The sequence below is a fragment of the Cryptomeria japonica genome, chromosome 7, assembly GCF_030272615.1.
Source record: "Cryptomeria japonica chromosome 7, Sugi_1.0, whole genome shotgun sequence".
NCBI lineage: Eukaryota > Viridiplantae > Streptophyta > Pinopsida > Cupressales > Cupressaceae > Cryptomeria > Cryptomeria japonica.
In genome coordinates, this window is record NC_081411.1 from 826,417,835 (window position 1) to 826,442,191 (window position 24,357).

Here is a 24,357-nt window from a genome sequence, read left to right on the forward strand (position 1 = left end):
ATTTGTCTCGACATTTGTTTATACATTTTACACATGCAATCATTTAGAAATCATCACATAAACATTTGTACTTTACATTTGTTTATCCATATTGCATTCATTTAAACCATCACTATACACATTTTACACAAACCATTCGATTCATTGGATTTCATCATAATCAAACACAACTATATATCATCATTTCATCAACATAAAACACAAGTACTATCTATATTATTGTTAGTATCATTTCATTATGCATACATCATCATCATGACATAACATACATAAAGCATTACACCAATGCATCATGCATATATAAACCTCCATCCACATGTTAGTATCACATTCATAAAACAGGCATATAGACATCATACAAATCAATATAAAATAGGCATATAGGAATAATCTCATAAACACATACATATAGCAAGTACAAGTATCCATCTAAACTACATCATCGATCGTCATCCTGCATAAATCCATCCATATCGTCAACATACATATCATCACAAAAAATGGGATCTCCTCATATATCACATCATATCTCATCTCACAAAAACATACATGTATCAAAGTACAATGATGTCAAAAATATCGGCTACTAAGAGCCATCCAAGTCATAGTCCAAAAATGACAATATAATAAAATACATACAACTCTCTCAAATGCCACTCTGGCCAGATGCTGCACCACCTGCACCACCTTCACCACCTTCTCCCCCACTACCTCCTACACTACCTCACCATGGAGGACCCATCACACCACCACTACTCTGCATCCTCTGAGACCGCTCTGATCTCTCTCGACGCATCTGTGAATAGCTTACTGCCCGCCAACTAGATGGCACCACCTGCTCATATAGATCCCGCCAATAGTCAACCTTTCCACTTGCCCTCTGTAACTCCCTCACCAATGAATCAGTCAATGACCCAAGTACCTGTACTCCCTCCAAGGCCCAAAATATCTCCTATAGCTGGATCACCCTATCAACTGCCTGATCTCTCTCCTAGAGCACTACAGTCAACTCTAACCCCCGTGCAAATAGCTATCATCTCTACCTACAACCTCTGCCTCCATATCCTCTAGCCAACTCTACCAAAATAATATCATTTGATCTCAAAGATCTCCTCCTCCCATCCCTATTGGATCCTCTCCACCACTCGTAGCTCCCTCTCCTCCTCCAGTGGCTCCCTCTCCCATATCCATAGGTGCCTCTCCCTCCCCCATATCCCTACCACCTAATCTAACTCCTCTCTGGATCAAAAGTCCCTGTGACAGTCGCAATGGTTGCCTGCCTCTCCCTCTTCACTATAACCATCCACCTCCACCACTACAACCTCCAAATCCACCACCCCCTCCTTCTCCACCACCCCCACCTCCTCCTCCTCCACCTCCTTGTCCTCCATCACCTGCTCCTCCATCCCCTCCTCCTCCATCCCCTCCTCCTTGTCCCCTACTCCAAATCCTCGACCCCCTCTCCTCCTCCGTCTCTATCTCCTATCCTCCTCAAAGGCTGGAATTGACTTTGTCAAATCTGATATGCATGGAATAGGATGTGTAGTAATGTATTGTGTGTACTCATCTGTCACCCCTACATCTACAATCCCCAACTTCATCTGCCATGGTCTCGCCTGTAAAGTCTGAAACTCTGCTAAAGCCTGATCATATGGTAATATTGGCCCCCACTGGAACCTCTCTCGTACCACCCATGCATACTCTCCTGACCCACTCGGCAATCCCTGCCTCCGTCCAAACTGTCTCAGCACTCTGCTAGGTACCTATCTCTCCACATTGTAGATTTTCCTACCAATCAACTACTGTGTCATAAATACATAAGGCAAGGCCTCTGAATCATTATCCCAGGGATCACACTCAATATAGGGCCTCCAGATCACTACATCCAAATCATCTAATGCCCGTCGCCACCACTCTAACTTCCCTAGGTGGGGCTGACTTATCATACCTCCATACATATACACATAGGGCTGATCCACGACCCTAAATCTCAAACTCATGGGTTGGGTTACAGGTAGGTTCTCCCATGCCCAGATATGTAGTAGAGTGATCCCCACTCCCAGCGAGCTCATCTCTCAATACACCACCTCATGCAACTCCCGATATAGGTGTGACAGAACGCACAGTCCCCATGAAAAGTGGGTCCCCTCAATCATCATTGGCTCTATAACCTGGCCCCAACCCACGACTAGTCCATGAGATCGTCGATCCAGGCATAGTAGGTCCCCAACAATACCTGATAATACAACTGGCAGTGGCTCATATAAAGTAGCTATCTCTTCCCATGCTATTGAGCCATCATGAATAAACACATCCTCATCAAAAATCTGCTGCACCATTGCTGTCCCCCAAGCTCAGTCATATGTAACAAGCTCCACTAAGATAGGGATATGTACGATCCGCCACACATCCTCTAGTGTCACAATCATCTCCCCCATAGCTAGGTGAAATGTACAAGTCTCACTATGCCACCGCTCTGCCAATGCTATCATCAAACCGCAATTCGTCTGATTCACGGGCATATACATCATATCATATAGGCTTGTCGCTGCAACACAATCAATCTCGGCCTCTATTAGTTAATCTCTCAACTGTTGTGTGGCTAGATGCCTCTCCCACATCTGTAAGACGGGAAGATCCTCCTACACACACACATCAACCATCATCATCAATTGTTTTGTTTCAAACTTTCTCAAGTTTAAACCTAGACTATCAACAGATACTTTGATCAAGTATCTTCGGGTCTCAACAAGTAAGCAATCATGGCACACCTAGACTACAACAGGCATTTATCCTAATGACCTAAGTCTCAACAGGGCTGCTATGGTTCAAAACAACTAACCTCTCCATCCATCCATCATTGGCATCAAGAGAATTTTTTTCTAAACACTAGGGCATCTATTTTTCAGACAATAATGCTACTATGCTAACAATCGCTCTACTCTGCTGACAATCGCACTACAACAACTACACACTAGCACTATAACAACTATGCAATAGCACCATTTCAAAGCACTAGCGCTACAAGGAGTACTCAAAAGTGCTAAAACTACATTAGCACTAAAACAATAACTCAACTGTGCTACAACTTACAACAATGCTAAAACCACTATGTGATAGTGCTATAGCGGCACAATAGTGCTAGTTTAATTGACAACAGCGCCAAAACACAGTTTTAGCACTATTGTCCTAACTCAAATTGGAGACTTCAAAAAAGACATCAAAAATGCATGAAAAACAAAATTTCAAATTTACATACCACTGGTCCGTAGTCATCTGGCCTCTGGAATTAACGAACCCACTCTAGCCAATGATCTGCTATCGGTACCAGCATCCTAACTATTGCTTGCTCTTTCGAAGAAGCCACTATCAGAGCTCTGAATCACAGTGGAGATAAATGCAAATGACCTTGTTTTTACCCCTTCACCCCCATATATACCCTTCGCCCTAAACCTAATTTTACCCCACTGACCATCATGGTCCCTGTGAACTTCCCGCTCCTCCCATTTCTCTGTTTTATCTCCGAGTTCTTCTATTTCTTCACCGGTATTGTTAAATTCTTCTCTTCTACCTCCCTTCCAATTTGCGTTCTTTTTCGAGAGATCGCCCGATTTTTAAAATTTTTTGGCCCATCTCTCGAGGGGGCATACCACCCATTAAATTAATATTTTTGGGGCATATTTCTTCACACCTATTTTTATTTCTTTGAAACGATGTGATAAACTGCACCATCTCAAAGAGGGGCAAATGTAGTCACATAAATCTGTCAATTTTAATTAAATAAATATTTGCTATTTATTTGATTAATAAACACACTAGCCATCAGTTAATTAAATTAACATTTAATTAATTCATCTTCAAACATTCTCCTATTAATTAAATAAATTATTTAATTTATTTTAATTAATTCATTAAACTAAATTCACAATCAATTAAATGAATAAAACCTATTTATTTTATTTAATCCCCTTTCCTCTTTTAAATAAATAATTAAAACATTTTTTAAATCATTAAATCCCCCCCCCATTTGCATTCTCCTAAAAATGCAAGTTGCACCTATTTGTTGAAATAAATGAATTTTATTTTAATAAAAATCCTATTTTCCCTCACCCACCAAACCCACTTGCAAACCTAAATCCCCTTCTAGACTCTTCTAACCCCTTCCTAATTAGCCTAATCCATCCCCTAAATATTATCACATTCCTAAACAACTTGGAGTCACTTCTCAAAGCCCTCAAGTCTTTGAAAAGCATTTAATGCTTTATGTGTTCAACAATCTAACCTCTAAAGTCTTCCAAACCAATAATGGCTCTTACATGACCATTAATGGCTCTTACATAACCATTTATGGTTAAATCCACTTGCACCCATGGTTAGGGACTTTGACCTCTAACTCAACCCTCATGTAACCCATGTGTCTCCTCAAGCATTTATTGCTTTGACCATGGTTATCCTCACTAACTCTTGCACAAGAGTTTATCCATTGGATAAAAACATTATTCCTTGAATAATGAATTTATTCATTCAACACAACATTAACCCTACCTCCCAAGTTAACCCTCAGGTCATGTCAAGCATTTAATGCTTCTTCCCTCTCCTCTCAACCCATCTCATGTTGACACTTGTCATCCTGGGATTGGGTTGAAAGCTCTCACATGGATCTTAAACCATTCAATCCTTACCCTTGTTGAGATTACTCAATCTCAACCATCCATTGCTCCATTTTACCTATAAATAGAGCTCATTTCTTCATAATCCAGATCCTGAAAACTTGTATGTATTTAACTTATAGCCAATTTTAGAGAGAGCATTTTAGCATAATCAATCATATATTGTCATTTTGGACTAAAATAAATCTTAGTTCATTACATAGCATCTCATGTCTAGTTTGTTTTACACTTGCATATCATAGTTTAAAGCATTTCAATCTTAAATCTCCATAAGATATCCATAGTGCAAAAAGCTGCTGAAAGCTACACTCATTTGGAAACTTGGAGAGGAGAGGAATAAGGAAGGAGGAGCTACAAGCATGGTGGAAAGCATTTGGAGATAACCTGTTGCATTTGCTTTTATTGTTAAATGCTCTATTTTTCTTATAGTGTCTCTCTTGATATGCTTGTTTAGAATAATCTTTGGTTGTTAACATTGACTCTTAACTCTTGTGTTTCTTGTGTGTGTGTTTCCTTACCACATGTTTTTCTCACATCCTTCTTTTGCAGAGCATGAGCTATATTAGGATAGATGAGGCTATTGGAAAAATTGATCCTAAAAGTGATGAAGGAATATTTCATGGTTTTCAACTAGAAGCAAGGCATATAGATGTGTTAGATCCCTATATTTTTGCTCATTCCTAAAGCCTCATAATCAGCTAAAAATCAATTATTGTTAATGTTTTAATGCTAAATTTTTTATGGCGAAACTCCATGTCGGCTGAGAGATTTTAATTGTTTTATTTTTGGGTTACCCATATACCCAGACAATTAAATGTTAATGTTTATGTGTCCCATGCAAAAATGATTTTTGGGTTATGCTCTACTCAACTTATTTATTATACAGTTAAAATTTCACAAGAAATAGAGTCCTCGGTAAAAAGTTATGCAGGTTTTCTATGGCAGACCAAAAGAACAATTATCATTGAACTTGAACCTTGAACCTTTTCAAAAAGTTCAAAGTTCGGGGTCAAGTTAAAAGTTTGGGTTCAAGTTCAAAGTTTGAATTCAACTGGAGCGGGCTTTGTAATTTTTGGTCATTGAATTTGAACTTTGAACCTTTTTTTGGTTCAAGGTTCAAGGTTCAAAGGTTCAACACGCAACCAAAATGGAAAGGCGAAGCAATCAATGAAGCATATGTGTGCAGTTTGTGTTTTTGAACCTTCTAACTGAACCTCGCAGGTTTAAGGTTCAAGGTTCAAGCTCTACAAGTTCAAAGTTCAAGGTTCGATTTCAAAAGTTCATATTCAAATTTAGAGATTCATCAGATGCAGGTTCAAAGTTTGTGAGTTCAAAAATTCAAAAAGTTCAAAAATCCAATAACATTGACATGTATATTGTTTATAGTTTTTCAATGCAGCCAGTAACCATGAATTTTCTGAGATAGAAAAATCAGTCTCAGTGCAAGGGGCATAACTATCAATTGAACCATTGGATGACACTAAACTTTTAATATGTTTTAGAAAACCTAGTTTTTTGGATCCTCATTGGAGAGATCGGAAACATATTATCACGTACAAAAGTTATTAATCTCTGAGTGAGGGTCTATAAAAATTTTGAGATAAAAGATTTGAAGATTTTAAAAAAAAGGTTATCAAGAAGAGGATAAAAGATAAAAGAAAAGATTAATTAATAATCTTTTCAAGAATCAGTTATTGATAACTGAAAGTCTCTTTAAAAAAAAAGAGAGACTATATATATGGGGGAAAAAGAAAAGAAAGGGGTTGAAAAAACTATGATTTTTTGAGCAGCAAACAAAATTTGTTTTCTGTGAATTTCTTTAAACAGGAATGACTAGTTTATCAATGAAATGCTATGGTGTGTAGTCTTTGAATCTATGCATTTGAAGATTGGCAATCTTTCTTGAGAAAGCAGTTAATGTGCATGATATTATTTTATGATCAGTTATTTCTATGTTTTTATGAATTCATGGTTACCATTAATTGTTAGCAGATTCGTTGTGGATTGAGTTGTGCTGATCCACCTTGTCTTGTGAGACATGAGAGAATATTGATTAGACATCAATACCATTGTGCATTTTTTATGCTCTGAATTTATAAAGTGAACATGTGTGTGAATCAGAGTCTGTGAGCTCTTATTTAATCTTCTGAATATTTTCTTTGTTTTAGTTTGAAGACATTCTTTTGTGTTGATGGATGAATGCTAAAACCTTTCCACGCTTTCTGGAAAAAAGTGTCAATATTTCATTTGTGTATTAAATTCATTGCAAATCATATGGGGAGTTGCCCTCTAATGTAGAGGATGGATTTTAATTAATTCATCCAACTATTGGTAATTTGTTTCCTTTCAAAATCGGGCTTACAGGAGTTACATCTCTATTCAGAGAGAATAAATAAATTTCTTGAAAGGGACAAATCTGTTTACCAACAAGATGTTATAATAAAAGATTGAAGAAAATCATTGAGAGTACTAATGTGAAGATAGATGAACATTTCAGAGGAGAATCAAGATCTATAGAACCGACAGTAGAAATGATTATAAAAGAAATGACATGGATTGCACCAGTATAGAATGAAGAACTAGTCACACCAACATCATCTGAAAACTCAATTGTGATTGAAGAACAACAACATGTGAATGTAAATTAGAATAAACCTAGGTATGTAAGATTGAATCATTCAGAAAATTAGATAATTGGAAATAAAAATCAAGATGTTATGACAAGAGGAAGATTGACAAATGAAGAGTTATGTTTAATTTCTCAAGTTGAACCAACATCAATTATTGAAGCATGTCAAGATAAACATTGGATAAAAGAAATAGAAGAAGAATTAGAACAAATTGAAAAGAATAATACTTGGACATTAGTTCCCCGACATAAAGACAAAAATGTAATTGGAACTAAATGGGTATTTAGAAATAAACTTAATGAGGATGGTGAAGTAATCAAAAACAAAGCAAGATTAGTTTGTAAAGGTTATTCATAGAAATAAGGAATTGATTATAATGAAACCTTTGCATCGGTAGCCAGAATTGAAGCAGTTAGACTATTTCTTGCATTTGGAGCTCAGAAGAACTATAAAGTTTATTAGATGGATGTAAAATGTGCATTTTTTAATGGAGATCTTTGAAGAGGAAGTTTACATTGAACAACCTGATGGATTTTCATTAACAAATATTAAGGATATGGTTTGTAGGTTAAGGAAAGCTTTATATGGATTGAAGCAAGCTCCTAGAGGTTGGTATGCTAAACTGGATAAATATCGTTTAAAGCTTGGATACACAAAAGGTAATGCTGACAGCAATTTGTATTACAAAATCACCAATAATGACATTTTGGATATTGAAGTATTTGTGGATGATATCATTTTTGGAGGTGAAGAAGAGTTATGTAAAGACTTTGCTAACAAGATGCAGGAAGAATTTGAAATGTCTATGATTGGCGAGATAAAAAAATTTCTAGGTTTGCAGATTTCTCAAACAGATAAAAGTATATTCATATGTCAAACAAAATACTTGAAGGAACTTTTGAAGAAATTTGGTATCGAAAACTCCAAACTGGTAAGCACTCTTATGACTACAACAAATAAATTGACATTAAAGGATGATTCAGCTCCTATAAATCCAATAGGGTACAAATTTATGATTGGAGGATTGTTGTATTTGACGCAAACCATACCTGATATAATGAATGCAGTATGTATTGTATCTAGATTTCAAATCAATCTTAAAGAAAATCATGGAAGTGTAGTAAAAAGGATTTTTTGATACGTACAAGGCACAACAAATTTTGGTTTAAGGTATCCTAAGGATGACAATTTTGAGTTATGTGCATATACAGATGCTAATTAGGCAAGAGATGTAGATGAAAGAAAGAGTACCATTGGTGGTGCATTCTTTCTTGGCAAAAGATTAATTTCATGGATCGGCAAGAAGCAGACTTGTACATCATTATCTACAATAGAAACAAAATATGTTGCAGCAACAACTCATTGCACTTAGGTATTATGGATCAAGAAAATGTTGAAGGATATCAAGGTAAAATGCAAAGAACCGATAACTATTCATTGTGATAATTCAGTAGCAATTGATATATCAAAGAATCTGGTATTTCACTCTAAAACAAAGCATGTTTCTATTAAGTACAATTTTCTGGAAGAGAATGTTGAAGCAAATGAAGTAAGATTAGTTTATGTGCATACTATAGAGCAAATTGCAGATATTTTTACAAAGTCTTTGCCTAAGGAAATATTTGAATATCTTAGAGAGAAACTTGGGGTAATTTCCCCACCGACAGAGACTTGAATGATAAATATTGGCATCAAACTGGCAAGGACTAACAGAAAAAAATAAATCCGGCTTTGATGAAGGAGAGCTACTTCTCAGGGGGAATAGTTAGTTGTATATTATGTTATGTTTTAATTCTTAACTGCTTTGGCATTTGATGTCAAATGGGGAGAGATATCTATGGAAAAACATTGTATTTGGGGAGAGATGTATGTTTTGGTTGTATTGTTTCTGTTTTTGGTACAAAACTTTGTATTGATCTATTTTGGGAGATTGTTGGCTTTTCACAATCTCTTTTTGGCACTTAGATGTTTTTCCCATCTAGTGTTGCCATCAATGCCAAAGGAGGAGATTGTTGGTATTATGGATGACTTCATCATGTGTTGCATTGTTTTTATCATTGATGTCAAAACTTATCTTTCTGGAGGTCTACATTGTTGATTTGGCACTATAGTTATATTGGTTTATTGTTGAACCAGAACATTGTGGTCTCGGCATGGTTATTGGCTTATGCACAGTCACCGATATATGCTTCACCAACATGATATTTGGTTCATCAACAACTCAGGAAGTTGATGATGACTTGTTATCATCTAGAGATCATTTGGTTATGTCAAAGACATGGATTGGATGTTTGAATTTGGTGCTTTTCTTATTGGTCTAATCGAGTTCACATATCTGCCTTTACCAGCAGATAAGTCTAGGTTATGGACCGGTACAAGATATCATGTTCTAGATCAACACGACATGTTTTGGAAATGGTTTATTGGTTGAATATTATGTAAATGTATTGAGATGACATATTGTATCACATCAAGACTTATTTTGTAATTGATTTAAATGTAATATCTTTAGTGAGTTGACCTTGTGATTGAGGTCTTAGGTTTTGTATAAATAATTGTAAGATCTTATTGAAGATCAGATATTATGAGTGTGTGTGAATATTGAAGATCATTGAAGAGTGAAAATAAGCAGATCCTTGCACGAATCACATAGATATTATCTAAAGGTTGAAGGAAAGGTTATGAAGGTGTTTGGCACCCATGGTCAAAGCTTAAACCGATACTAAATCCAGCATTGCATATGCTACATTGAAGCAGTACATTGTTATTGGATTTAACCATCCAATTGTAGTAAGTGTGACTCTTATTTTATGATTGAGCAGTGAGCTCTAGGTGGTTGGCCTTTCTGCATGTGCAAACCCCATTATTGTATTCACTTACTATCTGTAGTAGTATCATCTGATTATGGGTAAGGTTTCCCACCATGGTTTTTCCCCTTATAGGGTTTCCATGTCAAAACATATGTCATGTGTTGTGGATGTTGTTTCTCTTTCTATTTCATGCATTAAGTTATACTGATACTGCTATAAGTGTTAATCTATTTTACTGGCATTAAGTTTGTTTTACCAGCACTAAGTTTTAAGTTGGATTAAGTTGTTTTGGGTTGTAATTTATTGACAACTGATTCACCCCCCCTCTCAGTTGTCCTTCCCAGTTCCTAACAAAACCAACATCATGAGCATGTCTAGGTGGGCATGTTTATGGTAGGAATGCTCCCGTTGTGCCTCCAAACAAGTCAGAATGTCAAGAGCCATCCCCTATCGATGCAATCTCTCAAGTGCCCTAAGTCCAAAAAATTGTCAAACATTGACTAACTATTTCTCCCAATCCAGGAAACATATTGATGTAGCCATAACCAATGAATCCTCAAAAGAGAACTAGTTGGCTTATGCAACAAGTGTAACACAATGAAAGAAACAATAAAACATAGAAATAGTATTAAAAAAATCATATTATTGTCTTAGAACCTCTAGCAACCAACTGGTTATCATCATACGGTCATCATAGAACATCCGGTAGCCAACCAGTTACATGCAGACCACAAGGCAGATATAATCCATCCAGAACTCTCAGTCAACCGGATCTCTAATCACAAATCTAAATCCTTACTCTGATCTCTACTTCCTCTGCTACAAATGATTACATAATATCCTATATATACCCTTCGGAACATATCTGGTTGGCCAGAAAAGATTACATTTATCAATGCAGCAAAAATGAAACTAGGTTGGCCCTAAGAATGAAAGAAATTCCTCCAGAAAATAACAACCAAGAAGTGTGGATCAACAGGAAGGTCAATCACACGCCAAGATAATATCCAACAAGACCCTAAATAGATCCACACGCCAAGAAACCACTCTGAAAATGAAGGAAAACCAATCGGTAAGCTCAAGAACTATCTTGAAACCCAAAAATAGTCAAACCGGGAGCGATAATTAGCCATAAAAGAATCCAAATGGACTGAAAATCTAGAATTAATTACATGAACCAGCTTGGAAACTGAAAATAGGATCTACAATGAAAAGAAAGCAACTACCGGCACCCAGTGGTAGGAACACAAAAAACTGCACACTGAACTGAACAAAAACTAAACAAAAAGGAAAAAATTTTGGTTGATGCAAGATTGCTCATAGACTGGGGATGCTTGTGCATCACACACCTCAGGTAGAAAGAGATGTTCCATGGGAGGCAACTCATGAGCATCAAAAAGGATTCAGGATAAAGACTCCATGCTCATTTTTTATCCAAACATCTTCCTTATCTACAAACCTCTTCTTTAACTCCTCTGGGACCTCAACTAGATTCTCTAACTTCGGACTCTATTTATTTCTCTTTATTTGCTCTAGATCTGCACTTTGTCTCTGCTTACTACTATCTTTCTTCCGCAACTCTGATTTGTTTTTGCCACAAGACTTCATTCGATGTGTCACCATAAGCTTTGTGTCATCTGATTATATCAATCTATCAGGCTTATCTATCAGATCCTTCTGCAAACTCATGCCACCTTTCTGTATAACCTCTGCAACTGGTTTCTCATGACTACCACTTCTCTCAAGACTCGTGTTCTTCACCTCCTTCTCTTTCTCCTTCAAAGAAGTTAATGTGAACTTCTACCCATCCTTCTCAATAGTGATTAGATTTCTTCTATAGTCATAAATAGCTCCTCTATCAAATTGCCAAGGTCTTTCCAAAAAGATATGACAAGCACTCATAGATACAACATTACACAAGACCTCATCCCTAAAGGCCCAATATTAAAACTCACCAAACACTTCTCCTTTACTTCTAACTTTTGATCATCTTGTAACTAACTTACCTTGTAAGGACAAGGATGCTCAAGCCTTCTCAACCCAAGATTCACTACCATCTCCTCAGATACCAAATTACCAATACTCCCACTATGCACAATAACCTTGCAATACTTACCACTTGATTTGCATACAGTCCAAAAAAGACTCTTTCTCTAAGTAGGTTTGGTATCTTCACTGCTATGCTCCATAATGACTCTTCTGAATATAAGGGATTCTCCTTGCTCTGGTGCACAGACAGTTTCAGTATCTTCACCTTCTGATTCCTCATTTACCACACTTCTTGCCATTCACTGCTTACACTCATAAAATCTATTTTTGGTTTCTCCACACTTGAAACATTTGCTGGGAAATTCTCTACTAGCACTGCCACTGCCTTTTCTCTGTGTTTTTTGTTCCAGTTCTTTACTCAACTTATATTTTGATTCCTCTTCAACATTTTTCTTCTTTGTACTCATCTGCCCCTTGAATCTCTCCTTCCCTCTAGGGTTATTTGACTATCTTCTTTTTACCTTCTCCTCAGCCTTCAAAGCATATTGGTAAGCTTCTTCAATTGTGGAAATCCTCAACATACTCATCTCATCTTTAATGTTAAATGCAAGTCCATTTATGTACCTCACCACCTTTTCTCTATCCATCTCTCTATGTCCAGATCTAAGCATCACCTTGTAGAATTCCTCAGTATACTCTTCACAGTCATGTTTCTCTATTTTAGGTTCTACAACTTCTTGAACAATTCCAACTCATAGTCTCTCAGTATGAACTTGGCCTTCAATCTTGCAACCATCTATCTCCACCAGATGATCTTCATTTCACCATTCTCTACTCTGTCTCTTTGCAATTCTTTCCACCACAAGGCAGCATGCCCTTTCAACTTAGTCTGTGCCTACGGGACTCTCTGTGGGTCCTTGACATCCTCAAACTCAAAGTAATCCTCCAACTCTCCAATCCAATCAATTAGATCCTTTGGGTTCAGCATTCCAAAAAAGTTTGAAACTTCCACTTTATGAACTTTACTCGCTTGTGCTGCTGCTCTTAGAAATATTTCCTCTCTTCCATCTTTCGGCCCTTCAGCCTCTTCCACCTCAAGCTCTTCACCAGCTTCTTCATACTCATCCTAAGATTCTGGATTCCTCCACAAACCAGCCAATGTGTTCTGAATTTCATTCCTCATCTCATTCTTGAAATCCTCCATCATTTTCTCTACCCTCCAGGGGTTCATCCTTCTAGGTGACATCTTCTCCTTCACTCCGGTAAACTGCCTCAACTCGGCAATCTGACTACCGACTTCAATTGGCTCTCACTCAACGATCTATTGAACACACACACAACCTACCTCCAATCGGCGATCTATCCACCCAAAGGAATGCCTCAAGGTTTGCAAACAACTCTTCCACCAACTGGCTCATAACCAGCTCTGATACCAATTGATGAAGCCATAATCAGTAAGCCCTCAAAAGAGAACTAATCGACTTATGTAGCAAGAGTAACACAATGAAAGAAACAATAAAACATAGAAATATTACATAAAAAGTTCATATTATTGTCTTAGAACCTTTGGAAACCAACTGGTTATCATCCTACGGTCATCATAGAGCATCCGGTAGTCAACTAATTACATCCAGACTACAAGCCAGATATAATCCATCTGGAACTCTCAGAGTCAACCGGATCGCTAATCATGAATCTAAATCCTTATTTTGATCTCTACTTCCTCTACTACAAATGATTACATAATTTGCTATATATACCCTTAAGAATGTATCTGAGTTGGCCACAAAAGATTACATTTACCAATGCAGGAAAAATGAAACCAGGTCGGCCCTAAGAATGAAAGAAATTCCTCTGAAAAATAACAACCAAGAAGTGCAGATCCACATGCCAATAAATTGCTCTAGAAATGAAGGAAAAGTAATCGGTAAGCTCAACAACTGTCCCAAAACCCAGAAACAATCAAACCAGGAGTGATAACTAGCCGAAAAAGAATCCAAATGGATTGAAAATATGGAATTAAGCACATGAACCAGCCTGGAAACCAAAAATAGGATCTGCAATGAAAAGGAAGCAACTACCAGCACCTACCAGTAGGAACACAGAAAACTGTACACTGAACTGAATAAGAACTAAACTGAAAGGAAATATTTTTGGTTTCAGATGCAAGATTGCTCATAGACTGAGGATTCTCCTACATCACATATAATTTATCTATTTGAACCTATAGGGTTACGTGAGGCGCATCTACAATGACCTATCTCAAGTTGTGACGACTCGAAGCCATTTTCATATGGTAATGTTTTTTCACTTGGTGCAAAAACCGTGAGGTGCATGCAATGCAAAGTTGCATGATAATATAGATTTTATTTCATTCATTGTGGGCACAATCCAACATCACGAGTGCATCAGGGTGGGTATTTTTATGCTAGGAATGCTCCTTTTGTGCCTCCCAATGAGCCGAAACGTCGAGAGCCATACTCTACCGACATGATCTCTCAAGTGCCCTAAGTCCAAAAAAATGTCAAACTTTGACAGACTATTTCTCGCAATCCAGGATGCATATGATTGATTTGTTTGAACCTATAGGGTCACGTGAGGCTCGTCTACATTGACCTATCTTGGTTTTTGACAACTCGCAGCCATTATCAAATGGTAGTGTTTTTTCACTTGGTGCAAAAATTGTCAGTTGCATGCAATGCAAAGTTGCACGATAGGCTAGATTTGATTTCATTTGTTGCGGGCACAAACTAGCATCACAAGCGCATCTAGGTGGGGAATTTTATGGTAGGAATGCTCCTGTTGTGCCTCCCAATGAGCCACAATGTCAAGAGCCATACCCTACTAGTGCTATCTCTCAAGTGCCTTGAGTCCAAAAAATAATTAAACTTTGACAGACTGTTTCTCGTAATCCAAGATGCATATGATTGATTTGTTTGAATCTATAGGGTCACGTGAGTCTCTTCTACAATGACCTATCTCTATTTTTCATGACTCAGAGCCATTTTCAAATCGTAGCGTTTTCTTCACTTGGTGCAAAAACCGTCAGTTGCATGCAATGCAAAATTGCACGATAGGATAGATTTGATTCCATTCATGGTAGGCACAAACCAGCATCAGGAGCACATCTGGGTGAGCAATTCTACACTAGGCATTCTCTTATTGTGCCTTCCAATGAGCTAGAACATCGAGAGCCATACCCTATCAGTGCAATCCAAATGTTACACTTAATAAAATGATCATAATTTACAAAGTACAACATGAAAATGCACAAGAATGGATTCATTGGAAAGAAAATTCATTATACTATCATTCCAAAACCTTTTCTAACCTCCTATATTCAATAATTTGCCTCTAAATATGGACAAATCAACTCTTGGTTATTTAAATATACAAATATTTGTTTTACAGATCAGCTCATGGGGTTTTATACAAAATTTAGCATTTAAATATATACAAAGTTTGGCATTTAAATATGTGCGAATAATCTCATCACCATTTAAATATACAAAATTTGGCATCTAGATATGTACAAATAAGCTCATGGCCATTTAAATATACAAAATTTTGCCTCTAAATATGTACAAATCATCTCAAGGGCATTTATATATACAAAAAATGAATATAGAACAATTCATCAATGATATATACAAAATTCTCAAAATCATTCTATCCTGAACTGTAGAATCAATCAAGTGAGCCTTCTAGATCGGCTCTAACCCGTATTGTGTATGTTGTGCTTGTAAAGTGTGATACATGTAGCTACAACACAAAACACTCAATAGATCATTACAAGTATGGTTAGCAAATTTAAAACAAAGAAAGATTAAACCATGGCAAAGCGATCTATCACCTCCTCCGAGATGCAAGTGTGGATTTGCTCTCAGATCTGGATAAGAAAATTTCAGTGACCTGACTACAACTAGATGGAGGATTTGAAATGATAATGATGCAATTAAGCTAGAAAAGAGAATGATTAAGCTACATGATTCAACAATTATGCTAGAGAAATGATCAAATTAAGCTAGATCTAAGATGCAATTGCCTATAATAACAATGCTCAAATGATATGCTAAGAGATATTATGCCTATAGTAACAATGCCTAAAATGCAAATGAGATGGGATGATTATTGCTCCAAAATGGGGTCTATTTATAGGATTTCCAAGGATAGGGGTGAGGTGGCAAGAATCAATGGTCAAGATTGAGTCTGAAGATATCAATGGTGAAATTGGAGGAGGTTGGAAGAGAGGTTGGAGGAAATGGGACATTTGTCATCTCTATGGTGACAAGTGTCAAGAGGCTTCCAAGAGAGGGTACATGTGGCCCAAAAATGCCATGTGTCTCAAGGGAAGAGTATCCACACCATAGGAGGTTAGGATAAGGAGGTTAGGATGTGCAAGCTAAGATAGATTTAATTAAACCCAGGGTTAGATGGAATGGGATAGGTTTAGAAGTGGTTAGGTTAGGTGGTTAGAAGTTAGGAGGCATGTGTGTAATTTGAATTTAGAAATTCAAATAATAGGAAAAGACTAATTAATTCTCAACAACTCATAAATTGATTTGTTTTAATTAATTAGGAGATTAGAAGAAATGAATTTGATGGGGAAGAATTAATTAATCAAAGAGGACTATTGAAATGAACCTATTAAATAAATCCTTAGATTTATTAATAAGTAGATGAAAGGGGGGAATTTAATCAAATTGCTAATGAATTCAATTAAATTGGGGAGGAGGATTAATTAAATAATTGCTTATTCAATTAATTATCTTCAGACCATTTTTAGGTGTATACATTTTGCCCCTCTTTGAAGCGAGGTGTGATGACATGTTGATTCAAAGAATAATCTCATTTTGATGATGATATTGGTTTGATAGGATGCCCCAGCTCTTGATTGCTAAATTGTGATATGATGATGCCCCCTCAGGAGATCAATTGAGATAATTGACCTTTGCAGATTTTTGGATCTTTGCGAAATTGATTTCCTGATAGATTATTAGATGAATCCTACAACCGTGGTTGATGAAAGTGTGAGTTCTACAATCATGGTGATGTGGTTCTTGATTATTGATAAATCTTGGTTGGTTAGATTGATAAGATCGAGTTTCAGTCTGGTTTCAGCAATGACACCTCCTGTATAAGACAAAGATGATCAAAGCGTCTGGTTTCAGGAATGATATATCCTATATAAGACATGGATCAGAACATCTGGTTTCAAGAAAGATACATCCTGTATAAGACATGATAGAATCGATTAAATTTGATTGATTGATTGAATTGATAAGGTTGATTAGATAAAGAACTGATAGGTTGTTGATATAAAGTTGCAGGAAGATTTAGATATGCTGATGTTTGTTCTATTGAGAGGGTAGCATAAGATTTTTGTTGGGTTGACAATATCTGGAGAGATATGAGTCATCAGTCTAATTGCATATACACTTGTGATGATACCTTGATGATTCGTGCGATAGATTTAGCCTTGGATAAAATGAGCATGCGGGATCCCATGCAAAAATGAAATGCAAGCTAATACAAATGAAAATGCAAAGCTACGATCAGACCAGTCACTGGATTATTGTGTTTTGTCATCATTGACCTTTTTAAAATGTGCGAAGTGAGTGCAAACATCAATGATATATCTAAACCATGATGACCTGAGAATTTCTTTCTTGGATTTTGATATGGCAAGTTAGCACAAACATCGAGGTATAATTGAACCAAGATGACCTGAGTGTTGCTTGCGTAAAATAGGCAGTATTAATCATTTCAATATGCAAATTAGAAATGTCTTCAATGATACTCTGATGATCATGTCCCAAGACAAATTTGCACATATTAATGATTAATTTATAGACAATAGACAAGAAAAATATCATGTTCCTTCCTTGTTCCTCTAGTCAAAGACATCCTGGAGTCACTCAGAAATCATAATAGCAAAAATCAAGATAGAAAAGTTGAACAATCATGTTAAAATCATTACCCAAAAGATATTATCCATTGAAAAGTGTGTGATATGCTTAGATTGATGTGTGATAGCTTGATGGTTGATAATTTGATCTCATGTTCAATGTTGGATGTGTTGGAGTTTTCACTTGATAAGAGTTGTCTAATTGTTGTTCTACCTATTTGATTAAGCTCAAAATGATCAAAAGTTTGCCCCCAACTAGGTGTAGGATTTTGCCCCGAGCCTAGAAACAAATTCAGTATGATATACCCAATGATCCAAACCATGGCAAGAAGCCACCCAGGATGCCTATGTATGTACAAAGGCTTTATGATGGATATGAACAATGCTAAAGGAAAATGAATGAATGCAAGCGGAAGGATGCACGAACTAATAGATGGAAGAGCTAGCGGAAATATAGCACCTGTTTTCCAAGTTTTCACCATCTGCTTTTATTGCACTTTTTCTCATATTTGATTTTTTTTTGTTTGGATTTTCTGCTTTTTCACTGTTTTTTAATTTTTTTGTTTTTTCACTGTTTTTGATTTTTTCTTCTTTTTCACCATTTTTGGAATTTTTCTTTCTTTTCACTGTTTTTGATTTTTTTTCTTTTTCACTGTTTTTGATTTTTTTTGTTTTTTCAAACATAAAACTTCTTCAGATGCATGCTATTGATGGGTTCCTCAAGCTGATCTCCATCCTGTGTTGATAGTTGATATGCTCCTGATCCAAATACTGTTGTGCCCACAAATGGACCTAACCAATTTGGTTCAAACTTTCCTTTCTTTTCTCAATCTGCCTGGTTGCATGGATTTTCCTTTAGTACTAGTTCTCCAACTTGAAAGACTTATGGTTTGACCCCATGATTATAACTCTGACACATTCTTTGTTGATATACCTTCAAATGATCAAAGGCATTTTGTCTTTGTTCATGGATTAATTCTAACTCTTGTAATCTAGATACTCATTGTTCTTCACTTGGGATGAGACCATTTAATGATACTTGTAGAGAAGGTATCTCTACTTTTATTGGCAGTATTTCTTCTGATCCATAAACAAGAGAGAAAGGTGTGGCACCTATTGGTGTGCAGATACTAGTATGGTAGGCCCATAGAGCAGGGTTTAATTGAATATGCCAATCTTTGTCAGCATCATTCACTACCTTTTTGAGGATTTTCAGAATAGTTTTGTTTGATGCTTCTGCTTGCCCATTTCCTTGTGGATAGTAGGGTGTGGATAATTTGCACTGGATCTTGAATTTCTCACATAGCTCTTGTACATCATGATTCTTGAACGGTCATCCATTATTAGTGATAATGGTCATTAGTATTCCATAGCGATAGATGATGTAGTTTAAGATAAATGCAACAATTTGTTTTCCTGTGATGTTTGTGGGAGGTATTGCCTCAATCCATTTTGTGAAATATTTTGTAGCTACAAGGATGAATTTGTGACCATTAGATGAAGAAGGATTTATCTTTCCTACTAGATCAAGACCCCATTGACAGAAAGGCCAAGATGCTACTAAAGCATGAAGTTCTTGTGCTGGTGCATGAATCAAATTCCCATGGATCGGACATTGTTTGCATGTTCTAGCTATCTAAAAAGAATCTTGTTCCATAATCGACCAATAATAACCCAAGCGTATGAGTTTTTTCGAAAGGGTAAGACCACTTGAATGAGTGCCACAAATGTCATTATGGACTTCATGTAAGGCCTTCTCATATTCTTCTTATTCGAGACATCTTAAAAGAGTATCGTCTAGACCGCGTTTAAATAGGGTATCTGCGACAAGAGTAAAATGGGAGGATTGGCGAATAAAGTTTCTCTTTTGGTTCTTTGATAAGCCAGGAGGTAAGGTGTTATCTTTCAGGTATGTGTAATTTTGGCCATAGTGGGAGGAACAATGCCCAACAAGGTGACATATATTTTGGGAATCAGGACAATTATGAGCAGGGTAAAACAACTCTTCCTCCAGAAATTCATAACTCTGTTGATTTTCTTCTGTCTAAAGCAGAGAAACAAGTGTAGCCATGGCATCTGCTGCTTTGTTGTCATTTCTTGGAATCCGTTGTAAAGTTATTTCTACAAAGTATTTCTTAATATCATCAAGCATCTTTTTATAAGGCATTAGCTTTTCATATTTTGTTTGGTAATCATCGTTGATTTGATTAATGATGAGCTGAGAGTCTCCAAAGACTTGAAGTTGTGTAATGTTCCATTCTATAGCCATTTTGATACCTATAACCAAAGCTTCATATTCTGTTGTATTGTTGGTGCATGGAAAGCTTAATTTGTATGCTTTTGGAATTGTATAACCTTGTGGTGTGATGAATAGAATACCTGTTCCTGATCCATGTTGTGTTTCATTATTGATGCTTGCTCTTGGATTGATATTTGAGTGATCTGTTGTAAGATATGGATCAAACCCTGGAATGTCTTTATATGACTAGGTAAAATTGATTTGCCATCTTTTAAAGGATTTCAAATATTTTTGCCTTTCTAGTTCTGATAGAGAAATTGTTGGATGTAGACCAGTTGCGCCAATGATAATTGCCTCTACTAGTTCTATTAGGATGGATAAGTTCTCTTGATAGAATTTAGGTAAGGTGTCAAATCTCCCATCCCTCGATGCCTCGAGGAGGTTTTCACCATTAGATGCATCCTTTATTTTTACTTTTTCCCAGTCTAATGTTGCCAATAAATGGTTTTCAGCATTATACCTGATATTGTTTTCTTGATTTTCACTTTTGCGACTAGGAGATTTAACACCCACTTGACTTGAAGATACGTTAGCAGAATCCCTGGTGAAAGTTATTGTGGGTTTGATTTCATAAAGATATAAGGATATGGCATGGTCATTCGGAAAGGTATCAATGGTAGTATGTCCTTCATTTTCCCAGTCCATAGGTTCAGGAGGGATTAAGGGTAGGGGATCCTCGGGTTGAATTATTTCAAAGATATTAGGGGTCATGATAAAGATTTCAGAGCTTTCAAGATGCATTTCAATGTCTAGAATGATACTCTTATTAGAATGACCTCGTGCAAGTAGCTCCTGATCATCCTCAATTAAGTCCAAGTCAGTCGAATGTGATTCTTATTCAAGCAAGATAGTTCCTAACGTTTGTCCTGCATACGCATGAACTACATCAACACCTACATCTGATTCATCCCTTTCAATTTCAAGTTGCTCTTGTTTGTTTTCATATGATAGCAAATATTCTCCATTCCCTCGATCTCTTAGCTGCATTTGTTTTTCCATGTTTGATAGAATTGATGCAAATGATTGTTTTTTGGATTGTGTGCTTGAAGATGCTGCCTCTCTGTTATGTGGAACAATGACTTCTTGAGCTAGTTTTAGATTATTACGACACTACAAGGGATTTGAATCTGCTGAGATCATGATTTCCTACCCATTGTAGGGAAACTTTGGGCACTGATGACATGTTAATGGAACAACTTGTATGTTATGTATCCAGGGTCTTCCCAAGAGTATGTTGTATGATAAGTCCAAGTCTAGAACTTGGCATGCTGTGTCTTTCTGCAAAGGTCTCACTTTGACGGGTAATATCACAATTCCTTTAGAGGAACGCTCTTCTTCATCATATGCTTTAATTTTTATCTTTTTGGGGGGATCAACTGCATCTTCTGAATAACCTAGAGCACATACAAGACTCAAAGAACAAATGTTTAAGCTAGCTCCTCCATATATCAAGACACGTTTAACGAGCATTCTATGAATGAGGACTTCAATTTGCATGGAAGCATTATGGGGATGTTGCAAGGAATCAATGCTTGGATATGAAGGAGATGAGTTTTGAATAATATCTTCTGAAATAGGTTTGATGGTCATCATGAATATTCCCTGGGGAACTTCATCTTTGGATGTATTCTTTGGTGATGCTGCTATGGAAGGTTCTTGCAAGTTTTGAAGAGGTGTAGGAATAGATGCCTTTGTAGAATCAATTTTTTTACAGGGGAATGAGCCATTGCTAGACATAGGTGCACGAATTTGATCTTTCTTAGCCAAATCGTTTAAGGATCTCTTTAAGAGTTGCATAAAAGAGCCACTTTTCTTTGGAGATGTGTTTGAATCCTTATAAGATTTTGACATAGTTGGATTTTGATTTTGGATTTGTTTGATTTCTCGGATATGTTGTCTTGTTACTTGTATTTTTCTTTGGTATGTCATGTTGATATGATTTTCAACTATTTCAAATGTTTCTGTTTTTGTTTTAGGAGTTTGATTGTCTAAAAGTTGTTTTGATAAGTGATCAACTGTCAATGTAAATGTGATAAAGTGATAAGACATGAAAAGATGATTCAAGTGTTTAAAAGTTCGCAAGTTTTTCGATCTTTGGTTTTGGAGTGCAATGATGATGATTTGATAAAAGTCAAGTCCAATAGGAACGATATATCCTATGATGTGGGACAAGATTATTCAGACCACATGTTTCAGTTTCGTGATAGAGGATGATAGATCCTGATGAGAAACTATGTTTGAGTTATCAGTTTATCAAAGAGGGTGATAATGCACTTTGAGATGTTTAGATCTTGAACTTGTTGAATGCGAGTACTTGAAAATATTGAGGTGTTTTTCTTCTTGAGTTTGATTTTGATAGATGATAGCTTGACCAAGCTAACCAAGGAGACAATCCAAGCACAGAGCGACAGAGAATAGGTGTTTATGATCACTACAAATTAACCAAGCAAAAATGATAGACCTAAAAAATGCATGCAAGAAGACAACTCTGGACCAACAAATACAAAAATTCATACGATAGTTTATGCAACCTCAGACGATAATACATATAAGCCCATACAACAAATCAGAAATGTTATATGACAAAGCATAGGCTCCTACAACAATTTCCCCTAAGCCAAATGACAAACAAAAGGTATCGTATGACAAAACTTAACAAGCCATACGACAAAAGATTTTATGCTAATAGGGTAATACGACAATTTTCCCGGCTCATACGACAAACTATATTCATCACATGACAGAGAACTGAATAGGGAAAAATATGTTTGTTTGGCCAAATTTTGATCAATGAAGTCTGATGTTTGGCTTATGTTTTCCAGTCTTAAATGTCTGATTTTCTGATTTAGGGACGAATACATAGAAAACACGCGATATGTTAAGTGGCCTCAAGCATGCTAAACCCTAAAGAAGTTGGCTGAGAGAGAAAACCTTTGCTTGCAAACTTAGGTACACATCCAATAGCTAATTAGAATATGGTCGCTGAGTCTCACGCAATGGATTCTCAATGCCGTATTATCCAAGTCCAAATGCTAATGGGGGCATGATATGGCAAGTTTCTTGGGAGAGTTACTATCTCTCTTGCACAAAGATTATCACCCTTTCAAAGGTGAATCGGGTAGCTTAGATAATTTAACCGAAACTAGTAAGGGATCTGTTCGTCACCTCGGGGTATAAACTCAATTAAGAGGTCTCCCAACCTTGAAAACCAAGGTTTGCTATACTAGAAGGTATAGAGGAGAGCTATTCCCGAGCACTACTGTTGACTTGATTTTCATCAAATCATATTTATTTTATAGTGGGTTGGATTACTTGGTGTTAGTCGTTCCCACTTAGGTCATTCCCCTCTCACCGACCTTAATGGCTAAGAGTTATTAGCTCTTTAGGAGGGTAGGTCTGCTAAAGAAATTCATTAATGAAAGAAAAGGATGAGTCTAGCTTTCTGATCACCTAAGAAAGGTGAGAGCATACTCGCTTATCATCAAAAACACATAAAACATGATTGTCCATTTCCATTAGCAAAGACAAGTGTTCCTAGAAAGATTTAAGAAAATACACAAAGTTTTGTTGAATTCTTATAGGCAACCTGCAAAATAGACGCATTAGTAGTCATGATGTGATTTTATGCAATGATCCTTTGACAAGCATAATCTTCGATAATCGTCCTCCAAAAACCAGTTAGGCTGCTGAAAAACTCACAAATAGATCAGGGTTAGCATTAGTAATAATCGAATCAAAGCATAAAACCCTGAAAATGCAGTCTATTTTAAAAACATAGAAGCAGAGTGTTGTACGACATGATTTACCAGCTCGTACGATAATATTTCTGAGCTCGTGTGAGAGATAAATGAGCTCATACAAGAGAGAAATGAGCTCATACGAGTAAGAAATGATTTTCATCCCAGCTCACAAAGGAGTTTGTACGAGCCTGTAAAGGAGCTCGTACAAGATTCTAAATCAGACCCGAGCAGACATGAATGTTAATGAAGCTTAAGAGGCCGAAAATCATAATTCCGGCCCCACAGTGGGTGCCAAAATGTCATGCCTGTGA